Here is a 12,770-nt window from a genome sequence, read left to right as displayed (position 1 = left end):
CAATAGATTGCCATTTACCCTCGTTCTGTCGTAAAGGTAAAACGTTACATCTTAATTTAATAAAAACACTGCGTACATGTTTGCCATTGTAAATGCTCAAATATCTTTCAGGTTCAAACAGTGTTTTATATTCTTTATACATCATATATCGGGTACATGTTGAGTGTTGACATCCAGTTTTGACGAAATTCATCTACAAGACACGTTGTAAGCACCCCAATGAAAGCTATGTTGTCCCCAACAGACTGGTTTAACCATACAAATCCCAAACCATGCGAAAATTAAATGTTACGAACAGATGCTACCCAAGTATTACGACCGTTGAGAATATATATATTAAAAGTATAACACAAGTTAAGCAATATTCTTCCAAATCTATTGGTAACATTGTCACTTGACTTGCGATTTTTAAGTGGTACCGGTTCCTTTTGAGGAAAAACGTTACCGGTTAAGTCAGATAAATTCACAGGCGGGTTGTAACTTTGTCCAACTCTGGCGTTCAGATCACCGGTGATAATCACGTAACAGCTAGCTAAGATATCTGGATTCTCAACCAGCCACTGTTCAAGGAGATCAATACCATTACCTTTTCCACTTGATGTATAGTATGTGGACCCCTCTGGTAGTACGTACATACATGTACCTATCAAGAAAATAATAATCCTTTTTGCTTTGCAGTACCCGTTTGAATATTCTTAGAGCAACAGAATTGTCAATACCAAGCATTACCCGTGTGCACAATGCATCTAATGACTTATTGACTAAAACCTACATACCGCCTGACAGTCGTCCATGACGGGCAGTTTTATGTGCCTTTGCTAAATAAGGGGTATGCTCTGATAAATGTGGAATTGATAATAACTTTTCGCTGAACGTTTCCAGTAAATACACAATGTTAAACTCTGATAAATATTTCAGAAAATCACAATCATCGAGTTTAGATGATATCCCGTTAATATTCCAGGATAGAACTTTAAGGTTATGTGTGAGTAAACACTCATCTGCTAAGGGATTGTTAAGGATTGGTGCGGGAGGATGCTCTGGGCCAGGACCACACCCCTATTCAGGAGCGTCACCGTTAATGCTTAGTGGAGGTTGTTACGTCTCCTCCACGTTGGTGCTTGGGGTCGGCTGTCCACCAGCAGTATTCACCCTTGGCCTAAACCTCCTTGCTGCGGTCAGTGTTTTCCTCCTATCATCTGCATGCATTGGTTTTGTCTGAAGGCGGCCGTTCTTGAAAAATGCAAATGAACCACGACTTCGCATTTCTGCAATAGTCTGTCTTTGATTAAGTGTCAGATAATTTGAAATGCCAATGTTGTCTTGACGAAATGCTTGGCGGTTACCAAGTGCCTGAATCTTGTCATCGGAAAATGCAAACTTGACAATAAGGGGGCGGGGCTTACTTTCACTCCCGGTTTTCTTCGATCCTAATCGGTGTGCTCTCACTATATCCCGATTTTGCCATAGTTTATTCGGGGGCGGTCGGGTAGCCTAGTGGTTAACGCGTTCGCGCGTCACGCCGAAGACCCGGGTTCGTTTCCCGACATGGGTACAATGTGTGAAGCCCATTTGTGGTGTCCCCCGCCGTGATATTGCTGGAATATTGCTAAAAGCGGCGTAAAACCTCACTCACTCACTCACTCATAGTGTATTTGACACATGTGTGTTGAGGAGGGTAATTACGGTATCTTTACAGTCTTCATGAGTTACACTCTCTGGTTCTGGAACACCGTGGAACACTGCGTTGTCCCTCCTACTAAATGCTTCTAGTCGCTCTACATTAGCCGATTGTTCCTCTACACGCTGTTCGAGTTTATCCATCTGATCCCGTAATGCATCAACATCGCCGTACATAATTTCTTGGTCGAGTCTAACGTTCTCTATATCTTTCTTGATAAAGTCCACAGTCATCTCCAAAAAAGAACATTTCCTGTGCTCCTCAGTTAGTTGTTCTTTCATGCCATCAATATATTTAGAGACAGCCTCTCGAAAATCGCGCAACTCATCAACTATCGCTGATTTCACCGCATTTAAGTCTTTCATTCCAATTGAACCGGGATTTAATTCAACGTCATTGGAATATTCAATTTGCATCCTAATGATACTTGTATAAGATCGAAAGGACGGTGTCTGTCGCGGTTGAGTGAACACAACTATGTGGCTAGCACAAATGTAAACATTATAACTGGCGCGGGGAACGTACGCCTCGCATCGTGTACAAGTGTCCAGAATTACATCTTGGTTTAAGATCAGTGTTGCAGACAGTAGTATATGTACAGGGAATAGCATAGAGCACAGAATGAGACGACACGGCATATCATCGTGGGGTGTAGTGAATGGCGTGTACCTGTCCACGTGGCTCACCTGTCGGGTCCCGGGTGGATGAGAGAAACATCCAATTCTGGCTCTATATGTAGTAAGATCCTCCATATTTTGTTCGTAAATGTACCACAAAGTCTTTATGCATTACCCAGTCTATTTTCTGGATCGTTGGTTACCTCTGTGCTCAGTAATTTAGCAAAATATGTGGGTGCTGTAGACAGTGGTGTGTACACATGTGTCATGTAGTGCGCCATCATCCGGGATGCGAAGAGAATGAGTGAGTATGGTTTAAAGCTGCATTTCGCAATATACAAGCAATATCATAACGGGGGACACCAGAAACAAGACATGGCCAGTCACATTAGTTTCCACTTATCGGGGAATAGAAACTGAGCTCACACAAAGTTCAACATTTAAAAATACCACATGACAAGAGGTGAAGGTGATGTGAAATTGGGTTTAACGTCGCGTCCAAGATTATTGCACTTATATATAGACGTGCATGTATGTGTGTGTGTTTGTGTGGCTGCTTGTACTAGTCCGGACTGATGCCGATTTATAGTGCTAGCTCACTGAGATACCATGCCGCAGTTTAGCATAAATGATTAAAACCCCACTCAGACACAGTATACTGACTCCGAGCTGACCAGTCCTTGCTTTAGCCCCTTAATGCCGAGCACCAGACAGGGTAACAACAAGTACCATCTTTTAACGTCTTTTAGTATGAAGCGGCCGGGGATCGAAAAACAAAATGACCAGTCACACTATTGAACACATGTCGGGAAATAAACACAGAGAGTATATCTCAATATGCAACACCACGAGCTGACATTACCTAGACACTCACAATAGGGGAATAGACAGAGAATATATAAATATCCAGCACCACCTAGTGACTTGACAGGACCACTCACATTAGTTGCCATTCATTGGGGAATAGACACATAATATATATCAATATACAGTACCACCTAGTGTCTTGACAGGACCACTCACATAAGTTGCCATTCATCGGGGAATAGACACATAATATATATCAATGTCTAGTACCACCTAGTGACTTGACAGGACCACTCACATTAGTTGCTGCAAGCCGGGGAATAGACACATAATATATATATCAATATCCAGCACCACCTAGTGACTTGACAGGACCACTCATATTACTTGCCGCAAGACCGAGGAATAGACACATGATATATATCAATATACAGTACCACCTAGTGTCTTGACAGGACCACTCACATAAGTTGCCATTCATCGGGGAATAGACACATAATATATATCAATGTCTAGTACCACCTAGTGACTTGACAGGACCACTCACATTAGTTGCTGCAAGCCGGGGAATAGACACATAATATATATATCAATATCCAGCACCACCTAGTGACTTGACAGGACCACTCATATTACTTGCCGCAAGACAGAGGAATAGACACATGATATATATCAATATACAGTACCACCTAGTGTCTTGACAGGACCACTCACATAAGTTGCCATTCATCGGGGAATAGACACATAATATATATCAATGTCTAGTACCACCTAGTGACTTGACAGGACCACTCACATTAGTTGCCGCAAGCCGAGGAATAAACACATAATATATATCAATGTCCAGCACCACCTAGTGACTTGACAGGACCACTCACATTAGTTGCCGCAAGACGAGGAATAGACACATAATATATATCAATATCCAGCACCACCTAGTGACTTGACAGGACCACTCACATTAGTTGCCATTTATCGGGGAATAGACACATAATATATATCAATATCAAGTACCACCTAGTGACATTACAAGACCAGTGACATAAGTTCCCACTTATCGGGTCTTGGCAGAAAGATGATAGCTCAATATCAAAAACTACGTAAACAATAATCACCCACTCACTCGAAGACTGGACACAGGATTATAATTGTATTTATAGTCAATACTTCCAACTACGCTTGGATGTTAACATCTGCATCGTTTGCATCCTGGTCGAATGCGGTAAGGGCTCCCACTTCGAAGTGGATGAAAAGAAATAACAAAATTTCATCAATTTGTTCTTGATCGCTTTCATGGCAGATCCGCCCATCCGAACACCTTCTCAGAATGATGAACACATTGTTTGCAGTGAAAACTCGGTGATGACATGGCGTCCTCTTGGCTAAACATAGTTTGCTCATTCACCATTAATCTTTTTCATCCTCGTTATTCATACCAAACTTTCACAGCTTCAGTTCCATATATAGAAAATGTTGAAACTCGTTTGTCTCTCTCGTCATCATGAGTGCAAGAACGTGGCAAGAAGACACGCGATAATGGTCAAAGGGAGATAACTCATACCAAAGTCGGCTGTGACAGCATTATTGCCACGTAACCTTACAAACAACGAACATTTGCGAAGCACTGACTTTGCATTTTCATGATACTAAAAACAGACCTATCCAATGTTAGCTACATACGTTATGAATTCCCGTTGTACGTAATATATGTTCCCAGCCATGAGTCTTACATTCATTTATTGTATTATGAAGACTAGTTCGATCAGCCACGAGTTACTGATATACGTATATGACTGTTTTCTCACATTTTATAATGACTTTGTAAACAGAAGATTATTTCTGACGCCATAATTACTTTGTTGTTTATATTTATCACGCACAATTCAAATACACATTTCTTATACACCAATGCGTATTTAATCGATGTGCTGTGTAAGGTAAGCAGAGTTACCCCCCTTTTATATACCCCAACTGTTACAGCAAAATATTCCACCAGCGGGCACTATATTTGCCTTTGGCTCCCCTGGATTGATCTTATGACATCTAAATACCAAAAGTTTATTATTCATTGCAAGCAATGATAAACAGATAATTCAACGTAGTGTGTGACAGAGCTGTCGCCTTAAAGTATTTAATGAACTCTAAAGTTTATAATACTTCCGCCTTTTCCTATAGTTTGTCCCCTCCGAGGCATAAAACTTATTAAAATAATAGATTGGAGGTACCGATGTATGACTTGTAGATGTCATAATGCTTCGACGGTGGATCTGACCACTTGGTCGACTTGCCGAGGCTTCATTATTTACAGATTACATTAAATTTACATTTACATTTACATTTACAGATGAATATTTCTGACTGCAGCGTAACACAACTCTATTGGAACGCCAGTAATTGATGTGAATTTAAATAGCTTACGTGTTTTGTCTTGTTGGAGTAAGCCCAACCAGCCGTCAGTTACAGTTAGATTATGGATTAGTGGATAGTGAAATACCATGTGTTAAAAACACTCGTTCTTATATATAACTTAAATCCTTGTATTAATATAAGAGAAGACTGCCATAGGAAATAGGATTGAAAGTTTGCCGTAACACGTAATTTTGTTAAAACAGTATACATGTATATACACCGTATATACAGCAAATGAACGGGACCAAAAAGAGTTTGTTATATCCGGCAGATCGCTATAACCGTGTTCGTTATAAACGTAGTTTTCTGTACCCAAAATGTAGTATATGGGGCCAGCACTGATTTACCTGTACACGGTGTCACATAACATGTGCATAGTTAATCAGGATCATACATAATCTTCTGAGAAGATTATATCACTTATGTAGCAGCACGCATGTTCGTGTGTGTGTGTGTGTATGTGGGGGGGTACAGGTCCGGACTAGTGTCGCTTTTTATACAAGTTTCTACAAGTTTCATAGTAAACATGTTTATGACATTTACCAAAGTTGCCTCATCAGTAACAACAATTTTGTCTCATGCAATTCCCTATTTGACTTGAGCAATATATTCCCGACGTGTATTTCTTGTGAACATCCATCTTGCCTTTGCCTGTGTTTGTGACGGACGCAACCGATGGGACAAGATACATTACACATTTTCACGAACACTTGTACCATCACTATTTGATAGTTATTCATAAACACACGCCATGATATAGTCGGAATCTTACAATGGAGTCTCCTTTTAGCAGAAATATCCTATGATTATGAAAATGGCATATTATAGTGCTGACCCACTGAGGCATCATGCCGCAGTTTAACATGGACACACCACTCAGAGACATTACATGCACTCCTGGTCGGCCAGTCCTTGTTTTATTTGAGCGCCAGTCAGGGTAACACCACATTCCACCTTTTAACGTGTTTTAGTATGAGGCAGTCAGAGGACCGAATGTGGGTTTTATATGGTTCCTTATGGTGCCCAATGTAAGCTTCTTGATGTAGGCTTATATGGTCCCTTATGTTTCATTATGAAGGCTTCTTGATGTGGGCTTATCTAGGCTCCCTTGTTGTGTTGCCTAATATAGGCTTCTTGATGTGGGCTTATATAGGGTCCCTTATGTTGCCTTATAAAGCCATACTGATTTGTGATTATATAGGGTCCCTTATGTTGCCTTATATATAGCTTTACTGATGTGGGCTTATATAGGGTCCCTTATGTTGCCTTATATATAGCTTTACTGATGTGGGCTTATATAGGGTCCCTTATGTTGCCTTATATAGCCTTTCTGATGTGGGCTTACATAGGGTCCCTTATGTTGCCTTGTATAGCCTTACTGATGTGGGCCTCTATAAGGTTCAATTATGTTGCCTCAATTATGTTGACTGGTTTGGGCTGATATAGGTCTAGGGTCCCGTATGTTGCCTTATATAGCCTTACAAATGTGGGCTTATATAGGCTCCCCTATGTTGCCTTATATATAGCTTTACTGATTTGGGCTTATATAGGTTCACTTATATATGTTGCGTAATATAACCTTACTGATGTGGGCTTATATAGGTTCAATTATGTTGCCTAATATAGCCTTACTGATATGGGCTTATATAGGTTCAATTATGTTGCCTTACTGAGGTGTGCTTAAAAAGGATCCTTTATGTTGCCTTACTGATGTGGGCTTCTATAAGGTCCCTTATGTTGCCTAATATAACCTTACAAATGTGGGCTTATATAGGATCCTTTATGTTGCATTACAGATGTGGGCTTATATAGGGTCCCTAATGTTGCCTGATATAGTCTTTCTGATGTGGGCTAATAGAGGAACAAACAACACTTTAATTCATAATAAAAACTTCACTCTGTCCGCTTTTGTGTTCATTCGCTGCTAATGCTCAATAAATTTATATCATTATCTAATCGCAGTATACGAGATATGTACACCACGGCGCCCCGTTCCACAAAGCGATCGTAATGCTACAAGAGTCGTAAGTCTATCGTAAACGTATGGGGGTTACGATCACCTTATCGATACGATCGCTTTGTGGAACAGTGTCCAGGCATACTAGTTTCGATTGACAGGAGCAAAGTCAACAATCTGTGGAAGTCATCACTTTACAACAAAAAAGGGGCATAACTCTGAGTTGCTTCTTGTGTATTGTTCACCTGATTTGTTACTCAGGTAAAGCATACGATATAATACTTTAAACTTTAACGTGTTTACGGTTGTTCAAAGAACAATACTTATATGCTCCTAGGCAATAATCAGTTTCTAGGAATGTTGATTTATACCAAACTTTAAAATCTGCTTTGTGCCTAACCGGTCCGCCACATCACTGACGCTTTGGTACCCTTGGAACATATGGATTGTGTTGTGTTAACTTACAGCAACTTTGAAATCTGTTTTGTGACTTACCATCTTTCTGATTTTGGCTTATAGAGGGACACGAAGGTAATTCGTGTGGCCTTATTTAGCTTTACCCACACTCCACATTAGCATGTTTAATTATATTATTGGGGACGTCGGGTAGCCTAGCGGTTAAAGCGTTCGCTCGTCACGCCGAAGACCCGGGTTCGATTCCCGACATGGTATTGCTGGAATATTGCTAAAAGCGGCGTAAAACCATACTCACTCGCTATTTTATTATTACCATGTCATTATTCATCGCAGTACAACAGCAAATAGTTAGATACCGTAGGAGCTATGTTCCACACTTAAACACGTTGAGGGCTGTATTGACAGGCAGTAAATAAACACGTAGTCAGGTACTACCGCACAACAAGAGTACCAGTCAACTACAGAAGCTATGCGAAATGTAACACCATCTACAAAACGTAATAACAAGGGGAGGGGGTATACTATGTTTTCGAATGTCACATTAAAGTTTTTTCAAGTCTTTCAATTTCCTCACATGAGACACACCAGTAGCCACATGTGGGTGCGAGAATTCGTGATTTGTGTCATTCCAAGACAAGCCGGCGGCCGACGAGGTGACTGGTTGGTTGGTTTGTTGTTTAACGCCGAACTCAGAAGTATTCCAGATATATGAAGGCGGTCTGTAAATAATTATCGAGTCTGGACCAGACAATCCAGTGATTAATATCATGAGCATCGATCGATGACAAAAGTCATGCATCAACCAAGTCAGCGAGCCTGACCCCCCGATCCCGTTAGTCGCCTCTTACGACAAGCATAGTCGCCTTTTAGGGCAAGCATGGGTTGCTTAAGACCTATTCTACCCCGGGTCTTCACGGGTCACGAAGTGACTGAGAAAATAGTGTAGATTAACACATTTTATCATCAATTATTAAGTTCTCAACAAATGTAAACTGGTCTAACTGTTGTTTCGCACCACAGGCATAGTGCGTTAAGCGACCAGGCGGCGCCCCAAAAATGTGGTACAAATGTACCATATTCAGTTATGAATGAACATGCGAAGCGTCTTTAATTGCGGATGTAAGTTAACATGGAAAAATGTCTACAACTGGAAAGTTTGTTTGTTTAGGGGCGAACAAATAATAACTGTTAGTTTGGTGGGGACACATTAACCTCACAAGCCGCTGTCCTATAGTTGGAATACTGCTGACCGCGACACCCAACAGCAAAAAACGATACTTTAGTTCAGGGAAAAACTACACTTTGTCCGCTATTTGTGTTCATTAGATGCGATGACCAGTGAATTTGTATTTAGCTCGTGATTCAATTACAGCATGCGAGAAATGTACCACCATGGCGCCCCGTTCCACAAAGAGATTGAAGTGCTACGACAGTCGTAAGTCTATCTCAAAAGTATGGGCGTTACGTTCACCTCAGCGCTACGATCGCTTTGTGGAAGAGTGTCGAGGCCTACTAGTTTAGATTGATGGAAGCAAAGTCAACAATCAATGGAAGTCATCACTTTTCAACAAAAAAGGGGCATCACTCCGAGTTGCTTCTTGTGTTATTGTTCACGTGATTTGGTACTCAGGTAAAGCAAACTTTAACGTGTTTACAGTTGGTCAATGGACAAAAATCAGTTTCTAGGAATGTTGATTTATACAAAACTTTATCTGCTTTGTGCCTAACCGGTCCGCCACAGCACTGACGCTTTGGTCCCCTTAGAACATATGGATTGTGTTGTGTTAACCTACAGCAATATTTGTCATGCCCGAAATAGGATATTTTATGTCATGATATAACACACTGAACCTTTCCGTGTGGTTGCATTTAACACAGACGCTGGCATAACATTTACGCTATATTGACCTTTTGCTACGCCAGACAGGATTTTTTTATTGTCACATAAATGACTAAACTTCAGCAGAAAGGTTTGCAAATATATAGCAAACTCACAAGACTTCAGTCCCTGTATCTGCCGTATGTTGAATATTGGGTTTACGATAGTTAGCTTTGCGGAGGAGATCCAGATGATGATGATGAATGATGATGAATGATGATTATCATCATTATTATTATTTACATATTACAATACAAAATGCAGCAAAGAGGGTTTGGGTGATCCTGGCACAGTCAGGCTGGTTAGAGTCATCATCAGCTCAGGGTCCTTACCCCCTCTACACGCAGCCCAGACAATGAATGGGACTTCTCCCAGGAAGCGCTGCCTAGTCAAACCCACCCAGAACTTTTCGGAGAATGTGAAGACTCCCCAACACTGCAGCCTTCTGCATTACCCAGATTGTCAGAAGGGCTGTATTCCTGGTGGCATATCCAGGTACTCTCCCAATGTTAGTTAACAGATTGGGAGGTACCAAACCTAAGGCACCGAAAACAATGGGGAGTCGGACAACTTGGTACTTGGGATGCAAGCGTGATATTTCGAAAGCGAGGTCCGCATATTTGCCATGTTTTTCCCCAATCTATCAATCACTTTAGTGTCAAAGGGGACAGAAAATACAATTATATAAATGATTTTATTGGATTTATCAAAAAGGTCAGGTTTGTTGGCCTGGATATGTCTGAGGCTGTATACGGGCGAAGACGGTAATAAAATGACCGAGCCACCCGATCATGTCGCTTGAGATACTGTGTCTGTGCCAAAGCTGGGCATCCACTGACAATGTGTTGGACAGTCTCATTAAAGTCATTACATAATCTACATTTCATATTTACATTTTGATGCAAAATCACACATTGACGGTTTCGAGTGGGAAGTGACTGGTCCTGAGCAGCAAACAGAAAGCCTTCTGTTTCACTTTTCAGGCCAGACGACGTCATCCAAGTACTCTGCAGGATTGCTGATCTTCCCAACACACTGCACATAAACTCGATGCAGTGGTCGTTCAGGTAGCCTCTCCTTTAAAACCTAAATCTGGGCCGATTTGATATGGCACTTCGCTTGGTTGACACTCATTTCTAAACCGCCTAGCAGTAGAGAACCATCAACAAAATCAACACCGACATTGGGATTATATCCCACATCCTTGGCTCGTTTTAGAAAACTGTGGAATACCTTGTTTTCTTTTCACAAGAGGATCATCAGAGAAATGAATGTGAGCAAGAGTGCACAAAACAATTCTATCATGAAGAGCCTCCAAATTAATCAAACCACATCCTACCATCATAATTGGTAAATATAAGTGATTGGGGGAAGAGCGAGGGTGGTGGAATCTATTGCCTGACATGAATCTTCGTGTGAGGGTGTCGATACCCTGAATTTCATGTTTAGTCCAATCAACAACACCAATAGAATACGAAAGGACGGGCACAGCATAAGTACTTGTGGCTTCGACTTTATTGCGAGCGTTCAGCTCTGAACTCCAGATTTTCTCTAGTCTACATTTTGCCCGATGTTTGCCCTTGATATGGGCATTCTGGAGTTTGTCCCTAACCTGCATCCCTAAGTACGCATAGGCCTGAACTTCCACAAGATGGTCAATAACTCCTCCTCCAAGTAAACTGACTGATCCTCCCAATTCTACCTTGCCACGTTTCAAATGAAGAATGTTCCATTTGTCGAGTCCAAAGGACATGCCGATATCATTAGAAAAGAGCTCGACAAGCAGAATCTGTATTTGAGTGTAGATCCTCCATTGGCAATAAGTTCAAGGTCATCCATGTAAAGGGAGTAAGGAGAAAGGGTTGTTGGGGGATCTGTGCTTAGGAGGTCCGGTTGATAATTAACCTTCCTCTTTGCTGAGCAAAAAGCTTAAAGGATTTAATGACAAACAGAAAAGCAAAGGGCTCAAGAATCGCCCCGAAATATTCCTCTTCTGATAGAAATGGGTTCCGAAGTCACCACCTGCCCCTGCGAATACATCTCAAGTTGAGGTGAACAGCAATTCATTAAAGACTTGAGTAAAACAAGTAGTCACTCGGGGAGGTCCATACATTCCAGTGAATTCAAGATCTGTAAGACACCCTGTAACTAGTTTGTACTGTGTGTTCAAACAAGTAATTGGGCGGAAATTTTTATCACCTTTCTTTGGTAAAAGTGTTGTTCGCCCTTTGCAGGACCAAGGCGGAACATTCCCTGCATCCACAAGGGAATTAAAACAGTTAAGTAATGGCGTTTGAACACAAGGAAACAGTTTCCAATACCGGTTTCGAATACCATCAGGCCCTGGCGCCGTGTTAGATTTGGACTTTTTAATGACATTTTTTAGGCAATCAGGTGTAATGAAATAAATCAATGGTGACCTTATTTTTTCAAGTACACCATTATTGTAATCCTCTACCCATGGTTCCTCGAGGTTAGAGTTGCCGGGTATAGACAACAACTGTTTCCAAAACTTTTCACTGGAATCGATGGTGGATCTTTTCTCACTCTCATTCGTTCCATTTAATTGCCTGTAAAATTGTTCTTCATTTGATTTAAACAATTTATTTTGTTTTATGAAATTATTTTTCTTATCCCACTTTCTTTTTCTTTCTGTCCAAACCTGTAACTTTGCCTTTAGAGAATCAAGAATTTTCTTCTTGTCGTCTTGTGTTTTGTTTTTATTTTTTTTAAATTGATCTCTGGCGTTTGACAGATTATCCTGAAGAAACGAAATTTTAAACAAAGTTCTATCCAGGACACGTCTTTTCTTGTTCCATTCAATTAAATTTGAAACCGGTTTTTCTTTTGACTTTTTTCCCGTTTGTGGTTCATTTTCTTTGGAGTATGGAGTTCAATGTATGGAGTTCCTCCAGTGTTCGAGCAGCAGCATAGACGCAACAGTTAATGTCATGCAAAGAGCAGTCCGCATTGAGAGTAACAGAAATAATGTCATTTCATTAA

The sequence above is a fragment of the Haliotis cracherodii genome, unplaced genomic scaffold (assembly GCF_022045235.1).
Source record: "Haliotis cracherodii isolate W230 unplaced genomic scaffold, xgHalCrac1.p SCAF_4, whole genome shotgun sequence".
Lineage (NCBI taxonomy): Eukaryota > Metazoa > Mollusca > Gastropoda > Lepetellida > Haliotidae > Haliotis > Haliotis cracherodii.
This window is presented reverse-complemented; position numbering follows the sequence as displayed.